The sequence below is a fragment of the Lactuca virosa genome, chromosome 1 (genome assembly GCF_052849685.1).
Source record: "Lactuca virosa cultivar CGN04683 chromosome 1, Lactuca_virosa_CGN04683_v6, whole genome shotgun sequence".
Lineage (NCBI taxonomy): Eukaryota > Viridiplantae > Streptophyta > Magnoliopsida > Asterales > Asteraceae > Lactuca > Lactuca virosa.
In genome coordinates this window covers 264,052,997-264,062,579 of record NC_136426.1, presented here as the reverse complement: position 1 = coordinate 264,062,579, position 9,583 = coordinate 264,052,997, and the positions used below count along the sequence as shown (strand labels likewise).

Genomic DNA, 9,583 nt, shown 5'->3' with positions numbered 1-9,583 from the left:
TAAAATCTAAAAAAACGCAAACGGGCAACGAAAAAAAGGGTGCAACACGAGGACTTCCCAGGGGGTCACCCATCCTAGTACTACTCTCGCCCAAGCACGCTTAACTGCGGAGTTCTGATGGGATCCGGTGCATTAGTGCCGGTATGATCGCACCCGAAATATTATCAATGCTTATTGCTTTTATGTCTTAAAAGACGCAGAACCTCCTTTGTTTTCGTACGCGAGGCGTGGGACCCACGAGACCGATCGGCTCCGTTCCAAAAATACGAAAACCATGAACCATGAAGCGGAGGCCACCCGAGCATAGAAATAGCAAGAAAGAAAAAAAAACAAAAAAAAAACCGCACGTAAAATCTAAAAAATCGCAAACGGGCAACGAAAAAGGGGGGTGCAACACGAGGACTTCCCAGGGGGTCACCCATCCTAGTACTACTCTCGCCCAAGCACGCTTAACTACGGAGTTCTGATGGGATCCGGTGCATTAGTGCTGGTATGATCACACCCGAAATACTATCCATGCTTATTGCTTTTATGTCTTAAAAGACGCAGAACCTCCTTTGTTTTCGTACGCGAGGCGTGGGACCCACGAGACCGATCGGCTCCGTTCCAAAAATACGAAAACCATGAACCATGAAGCGGAGGCCACCCGAGCATAGAAATAGCAAGAAAGAAAAAAAAACAAAAAAAAAACCGCACGTAAAATCTAAAAAAACGCAAACGGGCAACGAAAAAGGGGGGGTGCAACACGAGGACTTCCCAGGGGGTCACCCATCCTAGTACTACTCTCGCCCAAGCACGCTTAACTGCGGAGTTCTGATGGGATCCGGTGCATTAGTGCTGGTATGATCGCACCCGAAATACTATCCATGCTTATTGCTTTTATGTATTAAAAGACGCAGAACCTCCTTTGTTTTCGTAAGCGAGGCGTGGGACCCACGTGACCGATCGGCTCCGTTCCAAAAATACGAAAACCATGAACCATGAAGCGGAGGCCACCCGAGCATAGAAATAGCAAGAAAAGAAAAAAAAACAAAAAAAAAACCGCACGTAAAATCTAAAAAAACGCAAACGGGCAACGAAAAAAGGGGTGCAACACGAGGACTTCCCAGGGGGTCACCCATCCTAGTACTACTCTCGCCCAAGCACGCTTAACTGCGGAGTTCTGATGGGATCCGGTTCATTAGTGCCGGTATGATCGCACCCGAGATATTATCAATGCTTATTGCTTTTATGTCTTAAAAGACGCAGAACCTCCTTTGTTTTCGTACGCGAGGCGTGGGACCCACGAGACCGATCGGCTCCGTTCCAAAAATACGAAAACCATGAACCATGAAGCGGAGGCCACCCGAGCATAGAAATAGCAAGAAAGAAAAAAAAACAAAAAAAAAAACCGCACGTAAAATCTAAAAAATCGCAAACGGGCAACGAAAAAGGGGGGTGCAACACGAGGACTTCCCAGGGGGTCACCCATCCTAGTACTACTCTCGCCCAAGCACGCTTAACTACGGAGTTCTGATGGGATCCGGTGCATTAGTGCTGGTATGATCACACCCGAAATACAATCCATGCTTATTGCTTTTATGTCTTAAAAGACGCAGAACCTCCTTTGTTTTCGTACGCGAGGCGTGGGACCCACGAGACCGATCGGCTCCGTTCCAAAAATACGAAAACCATGAACCATGAAGCGGAGGCCACCCGAGCATAGAAATAGCAAGAAAGAAAAAAAAACAAAAAAAAAACCGCACGTAAAATCTAAAAAAACGCAAACGGGCAACGAAAAAGGGAGGGTGCAACACGAGGACTTCCCAGGGGGTCACCCATCCTAGTACTACTCTCGCCCAAGCACGCTTAACTGCGGAGTTCTGATGGGATCCGGTGCATTAGTGCTGGTATGATCGCACCCGAAATACTATCCATGCTTATTGCTTTTATGTCTTAAAAGACGCAGAACCTCCTTTGTTTTCGTAAGCGAGGCGTGGGACCCACGTGACCGATCGGCTCCGTTCCAAAAATACGAAAACCATGAACCATGAAGCGGAGGCCACCCGAGCATAGAAATAGCAAGAAAGAAAAAAAAACAAAAAAAAACCGCACGTAAAATCTAAAAAAACGCAAACGGGCAACCAAAAAAGGGGTGCAACACGAGGACTTCCCAGGGGGTCACCCATCCTAGTACTACTCTCGCCCAAGCACGCTTAACTGCGGAGTTCTAATGGGATCCGGTGCATTAGTGCTAGTATGATCGCACCCGAAATACTATTCATGATTATTGCTTTTATGTCTTAAAAGACGCAGAACCTCCTTTGTTTTCGTACGCGAGGCGTGGGACCCACGAGACCGATCGGCTCCGTTCCAAAAATACGAAAACCATGAACCATGAAGCGGAGGCCACCCGAGCATAGAAATAGCAAGAAAGAAAAAAAAACAAAAAAAAAACCGCACGTAAAATCTAAAAAATCGCAAACGGGCAACGAAAAAGGGGGGTGCGACACGAGGACTTCCCAGGGGGTCACCCATCCTAGTACTACTCTCGCCCAAGCACGCTTAACTACGGAGTTCTGATGGGATCCGGTGCATTAGTGCTGGTATGATCACACCCGAAATACTATCCATGCTTATTGCTTTTATGTCTTAAAAGACGCAGAACCTCCTTTGTTTTCGTACGCGAGGCGTGGGACCCACGAGACCGATCGGCTCCGTTCCAAAAATACGAAAACCATGAACCATGAAGCGGAGGCCACCCGAGCATAGAAATAGCAAGAAAGAAAAAAAAACAAAAAAAAAACCGCACGTAAAATCTAAAAAAACGCAAACGGGCAACGAAAAAGGGGGGGTGCAACACGAGGACTTCCCAGGGGGTCACCCATCCTAGTACTACTCTCGCCCAAGCACGCTTAACTGCGGAGTTCTGATGGGATCCGGTGCATTAGTGCTGGTATGATCGCACCCGAAATACTATCCATGCTTATTGCTTTTATGTCTTAAAAGACGCAGAACCTCCTTTGTTTTCGTAAGCGAGGCGTGGGACCCACGTGACCGATCGGCTCCGTTCCAAAAATACGAAAACCATGAACCATGAAGCGGAGGCCACCCGAGCATAGAAATAGCAAGAAAGAAAAAAAAAACAAAAAAAAATCGCACGTAAAATCTAAAAAAAACGCAAATAGGCAACGAAAAAGGGGGGTGCAACACGAGGACTTCCCAGGGGTCACCCATCCTAGTACTACTCTCGCCCAAGCACGCTTAACTGCGGAGTTCTGATGGGATCCGGTGCATTAGTGTCGGTATGATCGCACCCGAAATATTATCCATGCTTATTGCTTTTATGTCTTAAAAGACGCAGAACCTCCTTTGTTTTCGTACGCGAGGCGTGGGACCCACGAGACCGATCGGCTCCGTTCCAAAAATACGAAAACCATGAACCATGAAGCGGAGGCCACCCGAGCATAGAAATAGCAAGAAAGAAAAAAAAACAAAAAAAAACCGCACGTAAAATCTAAAAAAACGCAAACGGGCAACGAAAAAGGGGGGTGCAACACGAGGACTTCCCAGGGGGTCACCCATCCTAGTACTACTCTCGCCCAAGCACGCTTAACTGCGGAGTTCTGATGGGATCCGGTGCATTAGTGCTGGTATGATCGCACCGGAAATACTATCCATGCTTATTGCTTTTATGTTTTAAAAGACGCAGAACCTCCTTTGTTTTCGTAAGCGAGGCGTGGGACCCACGTGACCGATCGGCTCCGTTGCAAAAATACGAAAACCATGAACCATGAAGCGGAGGCCACTCGAGCATAGAAATAGCAAGAAAGAAAAAAAAAACAAAAAAAAAACCGCACGTAAAATCTAAAAAAACGCAAACGGGCAACGAAAAAGGGTGGTGCAACACGAGGACTTCCCAGGCGGTCACCCATCCTAGTACTACTCTCGCCCAAGCACGCTTAACTGCGGAGTTCTGATGGGATCCGGTGCATTAGTGCTGGTATGATCGCACCCGAAATACTATCCATGCTTATTGCTTTTATGTCTTAAAAGACGCAGAACCTCCTTTGTTTTCGTAAGCGAGGCGTGGGACCCACGTGACCGATCGGCTCCGTTCCAAAAATACGAAAACCATGAACCATGAAGCGGAGGCCACCCGAGCATAGAAATAGCAAGAAAGAAAAAAAAACAAAAAAAAAACCGCACGTAAAATCTAAAAAAACGCAAACGGGCAACGAAAAAGGGGGGTGCAACACGAGGACTTCCCAGGGGGTCACCCATCCTAGTACTACTCTCGCCCAAGCACGCTTACCTGCGGAGTTCTGATGGGATCCGGTGCATTACTGCTGGTATGATCGCACCCGAAATACTATCCATGCTTATTGCTTTTATGTCTTAAAAGACGCAGAACCTCCTTTGTTTTCGTACGCGAGGCGTGGGACCCACGTGACCGATCGGCTCCGTTCCAAAAATACGAAAACCATCAACCATGAAGCGGAGGCCACCCGAGCATAGAAACAGCAAGAAAGAAACAAAAACAAAAAAAAAACAGCACGTAAAATCTAAAAAAAACGCAAACGGGCAACGAAAAAGGGGGGTGCAACACGAGGTCTTCCCAGGGGGTCACCCATCCTAGTACTACTCTCGCCTAAGCACGCTTAACTGCGGAGTTCTGATGGGATCCGGTGCATTACTGCTGGTATGATCGCACCCGAAATACTATCCATGCTTATTGCTTTTATGTCTTAAAAGACGCAGAACCTCCTTTGTTTTCGTACGCGAGGCGTGGGACCCACGTGACCGATCGGCTCCGTTGCAAAAATACGAAAACCATGAACCATGAAGCGGAGGCCACCCGAGCATAGAAACAGCAAGAAAGAAACAAAAACAAAAAAAAAACAGCACGTAAAATCTAAAAAAAACGCAAACGGGCAACGAAAAAGGGGGGTGCAACACGAGGACTTCCCAGGGGGTCACCCATCCTAGTACTACTCTCGCCCAAGCACGCATAACTGCGGAGTTCTGATGGGATCCGGTGCATTAGTGCTGGTATGATCGCACCCGAAATACTATCCATGCTTATTGCTTTTATGTCTTAAAAGACGCAGAACCTCCTTTGTTTTCGTACGCGAGGCGTGGGACCCACGTGACCGATCGGCTCCGTTCCAAAAATACGAAAACCATGAACCATGAAGCGGAGGCCACCCGAGCATAGAAATAGCAAGAAAGAAAAAAAAAACAAAAAAAAAACCGCACGTAAAATCTAAAAAAACGCAAACGGGCAACGAAAAAAGGGGTGCAACACGAGGACTTCTCAGGGGGTCACCCATCCTAGTACTACTCTCGCCCAAGCACGCTTAACTGCGGAGTTCTGATGGGATCCGGTGCATTAGTGCCGGTATGTTCGCACCCGAAATATTATCCATGCTTATTGCTTTTAAGTCTTAAAAGACGCAGAATCTCCTTTGTTTTCGTACGCGAGGCGTGGGACCCACGAGACCGATCGGCTCCGTTCCAAAAATACGAAAACCATGTACCATGAAGCGGAGGCCACCCGAGCATAGAAATAGCAAGAAAGAAAAAAAAAACAAAAAAAAAAACCGCACGTAAAATCTAAAAAAACGCAAACGGACAACGAAAAAGGGGGGTGCAACACGAGGACTTCCCAGGGGGTCACCCATCCTAGTACTACTCTCGCCCAAGCACGCTTAACTGCGGAGTTCTGATGGGATCCGGTGCATTAGTGCTGGTATGATCGCACCCGAAATACTATCCATGCTTATTGCTTTTATGTTTTAAAAGACGCAGAACCTCCTTTGTTTTCGTAAGCGAGGCGTGGGACCCACGTGACCGATCGGCTCCGTTCCAAAAATACGAAAACCATGAACCATGAAGCGGAGGCCACCCGAGCATAGAAATAGCAAGAAAGAAAAAAAAACAAAAAAAAACCGCACGTAAAATCTAAAAAAAACGCAAACAGGCAACGAAAAAGGGGGTGCAACACGAGGACTTCCCAGGGGGTCACCCATCCTAGTACTAGTCTCGCCCAAGCACGCTTAACTGCGGAGTTCTGATGGGATCCGGTGCATTACTGCTGGTATGATCGCACCCGAAATACTATCCATGCTTATTGCTTTTATGTCTTAAAAGACGCAGAACATCCTTTGTTTTCGTACGCGAGGCGTGGGACCCACGTGACCGATCGGCTCCGTTGCAAAAATAGGAAAACCATGAACCATGAAGCGGAGGCCACCCGAGCATAGAAATAGCAAGAAAGAAAAAAAAAACAAAAAAAAACCGCACGTAAAATCTAAAAAAACGCAAACGGGCAACGAAAAAGGGGGGTGCAACACGAGGACTTCCCAGGGGGTCACCCATCCTAGTACTACTCTCGCCCAAGCACGCTTCACTGCGGAGTTCTGATGGGATCCGGTGCATTAGTGCTGGTATGATCGCACCCGAAATACTATCCATGCTTATTGCTTTTATGTCTTAAAAGACGCAGAACCTCCTTTGTTTTCGTAAGCGAGGCGTGGGACCCACGTGACCGATCGGCTCCGTTCCAAAAATACGAAAACCATGAACCATGAAGCGGAGGCCACCCGAGCATAGAAATCGCAAGAAAGAAAAAAAACAAAAAAAAACCGCACGTAAAATCTAAAAAAAATGCAAAGAGGCAACGAAAAAGGGGGGTGCAACACGAGGACTTCCCAGGGGGTCACCCATCCTAGTACTACTCTCGCCCAAGCACGCTTAACTGCGGAGTTCTGATGGGATCCGATGCATTAGTGCTGGTATGATCGCACCCAAAATACTATCCATGCTTATTGCTTTTATATCTTAAAAGACGCAGAACCTCCTTTGTTTTCGTACGCGAGGCGTGGGACCCACGTGACCGATCGGCTCCGTTGCAAAAATACGAAAACCATGAACCATGAAGCGGAGGCCACCCGAGCATAGAAATAGCAAGAAAGAAAAAAAAACAAAAAAAACCGCACGTAAAATCTAAAAAAACGCAAACGGGCAACGAAAAAGGGGGGTGCAACACGAGGACTTCCCAGGGGGTCACCCATCCTAGTACTACTCTCGCCCAAGCACGCTTCACTGCGGAGTTCTGATGGGATCCGGTGCATTAGTGCTGGTATGATCGCACCCGAAATACTATCCATGCTTATTGCTTTTATGTCTTAAAAGACGCAGAACCTCCTTTGTTTCCGTAAGCGAGGCGTGGGACCCACGTGACCGATCGGCTCCGTTCCAAAAATACGAAAACCATGAACCATGAAGCGGAGGCCACCCGAGCATAGAAATAGCAAGAAAGAAAAAAAAACAAAAAAAAACCGCACGTAAAATCTAAAAAAAACGCAAACAGGCAACGAAAAAGGGGGTGCAACACGAGGGCCTCCCAGGGGGTCACCCATCCTAGTACTAGTCTCGCCCAAGCACGCTTAACTGCGGAGTTCTGATGGGATCCGGTGCATTACTGCTGGTATGATCGCACCCGAAATACTATCCATGCTTATTGCTTTTATGTCTTAAAAGACGCAGAACATCCTTTGTTTTCGTACGCGAGGCGTGGGACCCACGTGACCGATCGGCTCCGTTGCAAAAATACGAAAACCATGAACCATGAAGCGGAGGCCACCCGAGCATAGAAATAGCAAGAAAGAAAAAAAAAACAAAAAAAAACCGCACGTAAAATCTAAAAAAACGCAAACGGGCAACGAAAAAGGGGGTGCAACACGAGGACTTCCCAGGGGGTCACCCATCCTAGTACTACTCTCGCCCAAGCACGCTTCACTGCGGAGTTCTGATGGGATCCGGTGCATTAGTGCTGGTATGATCGCACCCGAAATACTATCCATGCTTATTGCTTTTATGTCTTAAAAGACGCAGAACCTCCTTTGTTTTCGTAAGCGAGGCGTGGGACCCACGTGACCGATCGGCTTCGTTCCAAAAATACGAAAACCATGAACCATGAAGCGGAGGCCACCCGAGCATAGAAATAGCAAGAAAGAAAAAAAAACAAAAAAAAACCGCACGTAAAATCTAAAAAAAATGCAAAGAGGCAACGAAAAAGGGGGGTGCAACACAAGGACTTCCCAGGGGGTCACCCATCCTAGTACTACTCTCGCCCAAGCACGCTTAACTGCGGAGTTCTGATGGGATCCGGTGCATTAGTGCTGGTATGATCGCACCCGAAATACTATCCATGCTTATTGCTTTTATATCTTAAAAGACGCAGAACCTCCTTTGTTTTCGTACGCGAGGCGTGGGACCCACGTGACCGATCGGCTCCGTTGCAAAAATACGAAAACCATGAACCATGAAGCGGAGGCCACCCGAGCATAGAAATAGCAAGAAAGAAAAAAAAACAAAAAAAACCGCACGTAAAATCTAAAAAACGCAAACGGGCAACGAAAAAGGGGGGTGCAACACGAGGACTTCCCAGGGGGTCACCCATCCTAGTACTACTCTCGCCCAAGCACGCTTCACTGCGGAGTTCTGATGGGATCCGGTGCATTAGTGCTGGTATGATCGCACCCGAAATACTATCCATGCTTATTGCTTTTATGTCTTAAAAGACGCAGAACCTCCTTTGTTTTCGTAAGCGAGGCGTGGGACCCACGTGACCGATCGGCTCCGTTCCAAAAATACGAAAACCATGAACCATGAAGCGGAGGCCACCCGAGCATAGAAATAGCAAGAAAGAAAAAAAACAAAAAAAAACCGCACGTAAAATCTAAAAAAAACGCAAAGAGGCAACGAAAAAGGGGGGTGCAACACGAGGACTTCCCAGGGGGTCACCCATCCTAGTACTACTCTCGCCCAAGCACGCTTAACTGCGGAGTTCTGATGGGATCCGGTGCATTAGTGCTGGTATGATCGCACCCGAAATACTATCCATGCTTATTGCTTTTATATCTTAAAAGACGCAGAACCTCCTTTGTTTTCGTACGCGAGGCGTGGGACCCACGTGACCGATCGGCTCCGTTGCAAAAATACGAAAACCATGAACCATGAAGCGGAGGCCACCCGAGCATAGAAATAGCAAGAAAGAAAAAAAAACAAAAAAAAACCGCACGTAAAATCTAAAAAAACGCAAACGGGCAACGAAAAAGGGGGGTGCAACACGAGGACTTCCCTGGGGGTCACCCATCCTAGTACTACTCTCGCCCAAGCACGCTTAACTGCGGAGTTCTGATGGGATCCGGTGCATTAGTGCTGGTATGATCGCACCCGAAATACTATCCATGCTTATTGCTTTTATGTCTTAAAAGACGCAGAACCTCCTTTGTTTTCGTACGCGAGGCGTGGGACCCACGAGACCGATCGGCTCCGTTCCAAAAATACGAAAACCATGAACCATGAAGCGGAGGCCACCCGAGCATAGAAATAGCAAGAAAGAAAAAAAAAACAAAAAAAAAACCGCACGTAAAATCTAAAAAAACGCAAACGGGCAACGAAAAAAGGGGTGCAACACGAGGACTTCCCAGGGGGTCACCCATCCTAGTACTACTCTCGCCCAAGCACGCTTAACTGCGGACTTCTGATGGGATCCGGTGCATTAGTGCCGGTATGATCGCACCCGAACTTTTAT

The 9,583-nt window shown here is 47.4% G+C and overlaps 28 non-coding genes across 28 annotated transcripts; all 28 read right to left on the bottom strand.

The window, feature by feature from the left end:
* Positions 1–36: 36 nt before the first annotated feature.
* On the bottom strand, positions 37–155 carry LOC145153507 (5S ribosomal RNA). The gene has a single exon (XR_013734012.1). It is a non-coding gene; the product is annotated as a 5S ribosomal RNA (ribosomal RNA).
* Positions 156–385: 230 nt separating this feature from the next.
* Positions 386–504, bottom strand: LOC145154306 (5S ribosomal RNA). Its single transcript, XR_013734783.1, has one exon. It is a non-coding gene; the product is annotated as a 5S ribosomal RNA (ribosomal RNA).
* Positions 505–735: 231 nt separating this feature from the next.
* On the bottom strand, positions 736–854 carry LOC145152235 (5S ribosomal RNA). The gene has a single exon (XR_013732764.1). It is a non-coding gene; the product is annotated as a 5S ribosomal RNA (ribosomal RNA).
* A 230-nt stretch (positions 855–1,084) lies between these two features.
* LOC145140568 (5S ribosomal RNA) lies at positions 1,085–1,203 on the bottom strand. The gene has a single exon (XR_013722203.1). It is a non-coding gene; the product is annotated as a 5S ribosomal RNA (ribosomal RNA).
* A 231-nt stretch (positions 1,204–1,434) lies between these two features.
* On the bottom strand, positions 1,435–1,553 carry LOC145154305 (5S ribosomal RNA). Its single transcript, XR_013734782.1, has one exon. It is a non-coding gene; the product is annotated as a 5S ribosomal RNA (ribosomal RNA).
* A 231-nt stretch (positions 1,554–1,784) lies between these two features.
* On the bottom strand, positions 1,785–1,903 carry LOC145152638 (5S ribosomal RNA). Its single transcript, XR_013733167.1, has one exon. It is a non-coding gene; the product is annotated as a 5S ribosomal RNA (ribosomal RNA).
* A 228-nt stretch (positions 1,904–2,131) lies between these two features.
* LOC145135089 (5S ribosomal RNA) lies at positions 2,132–2,250 on the bottom strand. The gene has a single exon (XR_013719572.1). It is a non-coding gene; the product is annotated as a 5S ribosomal RNA (ribosomal RNA).
* Positions 2,251–2,480: 230 nt separating this feature from the next.
* Positions 2,481–2,599, bottom strand: LOC145153678 (5S ribosomal RNA). The gene has a single exon (XR_013734174.1). It is a non-coding gene; the product is annotated as a 5S ribosomal RNA (ribosomal RNA).
* A 231-nt stretch (positions 2,600–2,830) lies between these two features.
* Positions 2,831–2,949, bottom strand: LOC145152234 (5S ribosomal RNA). The gene has a single exon (XR_013732763.1). It is a non-coding gene; the product is annotated as a 5S ribosomal RNA (ribosomal RNA).
* Positions 2,950–3,180: 231 nt separating this feature from the next.
* LOC145148152 (5S ribosomal RNA) lies at positions 3,181–3,298 on the bottom strand. Its single transcript, XR_013729049.1, has one exon. It is a non-coding gene; the product is annotated as a 5S ribosomal RNA (ribosomal RNA).
* Positions 3,299–3,527: 229 nt separating this feature from the next.
* LOC145137303 (5S ribosomal RNA) lies at positions 3,528–3,646 on the bottom strand. Its single transcript, XR_013720982.1, has one exon. It is a non-coding gene; the product is annotated as a 5S ribosomal RNA (ribosomal RNA).
* A 231-nt stretch (positions 3,647–3,877) lies between these two features.
* On the bottom strand, positions 3,878–3,996 carry LOC145133888 (5S ribosomal RNA). The gene has a single exon (XR_013718805.1). It is a non-coding gene; the product is annotated as a 5S ribosomal RNA (ribosomal RNA).
* Positions 3,997–4,226: 230 nt separating this feature from the next.
* On the bottom strand, positions 4,227–4,345 carry LOC145146403 (5S ribosomal RNA). The gene has a single exon (XR_013727349.1). It is a non-coding gene; the product is annotated as a 5S ribosomal RNA (ribosomal RNA).
* Positions 4,346–4,576: 231 nt separating this feature from the next.
* On the bottom strand, positions 4,577–4,695 carry LOC145147008 (5S ribosomal RNA). Its single transcript, XR_013727926.1, has one exon. It is a non-coding gene; the product is annotated as a 5S ribosomal RNA (ribosomal RNA).
* Positions 4,696–4,926: 231 nt separating this feature from the next.
* LOC145143617 (5S ribosomal RNA) lies at positions 4,927–5,045 on the bottom strand. Its single transcript, XR_013724646.1, has one exon. It is a non-coding gene; the product is annotated as a 5S ribosomal RNA (ribosomal RNA).
* Positions 5,046–5,275: 230 nt separating this feature from the next.
* LOC145140573 (5S ribosomal RNA) lies at positions 5,276–5,394 on the bottom strand. Its single transcript, XR_013722204.1, has one exon. It is a non-coding gene; the product is annotated as a 5S ribosomal RNA (ribosomal RNA).
* Positions 5,395–5,626: 232 nt separating this feature from the next.
* Positions 5,627–5,745, bottom strand: LOC145152232 (5S ribosomal RNA). Its single transcript, XR_013732761.1, has one exon. It is a non-coding gene; the product is annotated as a 5S ribosomal RNA (ribosomal RNA).
* Positions 5,746–5,974: 229 nt separating this feature from the next.
* On the bottom strand, positions 5,975–6,093 carry LOC145144993 (5S ribosomal RNA). The gene has a single exon (XR_013725988.1). It is a non-coding gene; the product is annotated as a 5S ribosomal RNA (ribosomal RNA).
* A 230-nt stretch (positions 6,094–6,323) lies between these two features.
* Positions 6,324–6,442, bottom strand: LOC145154493 (5S ribosomal RNA). The gene has a single exon (XR_013734964.1). It is a non-coding gene; the product is annotated as a 5S ribosomal RNA (ribosomal RNA).
* A 229-nt stretch (positions 6,443–6,671) lies between these two features.
* Positions 6,672–6,790, bottom strand: LOC145155939 (5S ribosomal RNA). Its single transcript, XR_013736366.1, has one exon. It is a non-coding gene; the product is annotated as a 5S ribosomal RNA (ribosomal RNA).
* A 228-nt stretch (positions 6,791–7,018) lies between these two features.
* On the bottom strand, positions 7,019–7,137 carry LOC145154492 (5S ribosomal RNA). Its single transcript, XR_013734963.1, has one exon. It is a non-coding gene; the product is annotated as a 5S ribosomal RNA (ribosomal RNA).
* A 229-nt stretch (positions 7,138–7,366) lies between these two features.
* Positions 7,367–7,485, bottom strand: LOC145146771 (5S ribosomal RNA). Its single transcript, XR_013727699.1, has one exon. It is a non-coding gene; the product is annotated as a 5S ribosomal RNA (ribosomal RNA).
* Positions 7,486–7,714: 229 nt separating this feature from the next.
* Positions 7,715–7,833, bottom strand: LOC145154491 (5S ribosomal RNA). The gene has a single exon (XR_013734962.1). It is a non-coding gene; the product is annotated as a 5S ribosomal RNA (ribosomal RNA).
* A 230-nt stretch (positions 7,834–8,063) lies between these two features.
* LOC145154232 (5S ribosomal RNA) lies at positions 8,064–8,182 on the bottom strand. The gene has a single exon (XR_013734715.1). It is a non-coding gene; the product is annotated as a 5S ribosomal RNA (ribosomal RNA).
* Positions 8,183–8,409: 227 nt separating this feature from the next.
* On the bottom strand, positions 8,410–8,528 carry LOC145154489 (5S ribosomal RNA). The gene has a single exon (XR_013734960.1). It is a non-coding gene; the product is annotated as a 5S ribosomal RNA (ribosomal RNA).
* A 229-nt stretch (positions 8,529–8,757) lies between these two features.
* LOC145152231 (5S ribosomal RNA) lies at positions 8,758–8,876 on the bottom strand. Its single transcript, XR_013732760.1, has one exon. It is a non-coding gene; the product is annotated as a 5S ribosomal RNA (ribosomal RNA).
* A 229-nt stretch (positions 8,877–9,105) lies between these two features.
* On the bottom strand, positions 9,106–9,224 carry LOC145154622 (5S ribosomal RNA). Its single transcript, XR_013735088.1, has one exon. It is a non-coding gene; the product is annotated as a 5S ribosomal RNA (ribosomal RNA).
* Positions 9,225–9,454: 230 nt separating this feature from the next.
* LOC145144501 (5S ribosomal RNA) lies at positions 9,455–9,573 on the bottom strand. Its single transcript, XR_013725510.1, has one exon. It is a non-coding gene; the product is annotated as a 5S ribosomal RNA (ribosomal RNA).
* Positions 9,574–9,583: the final 10 nt, after the last annotated feature.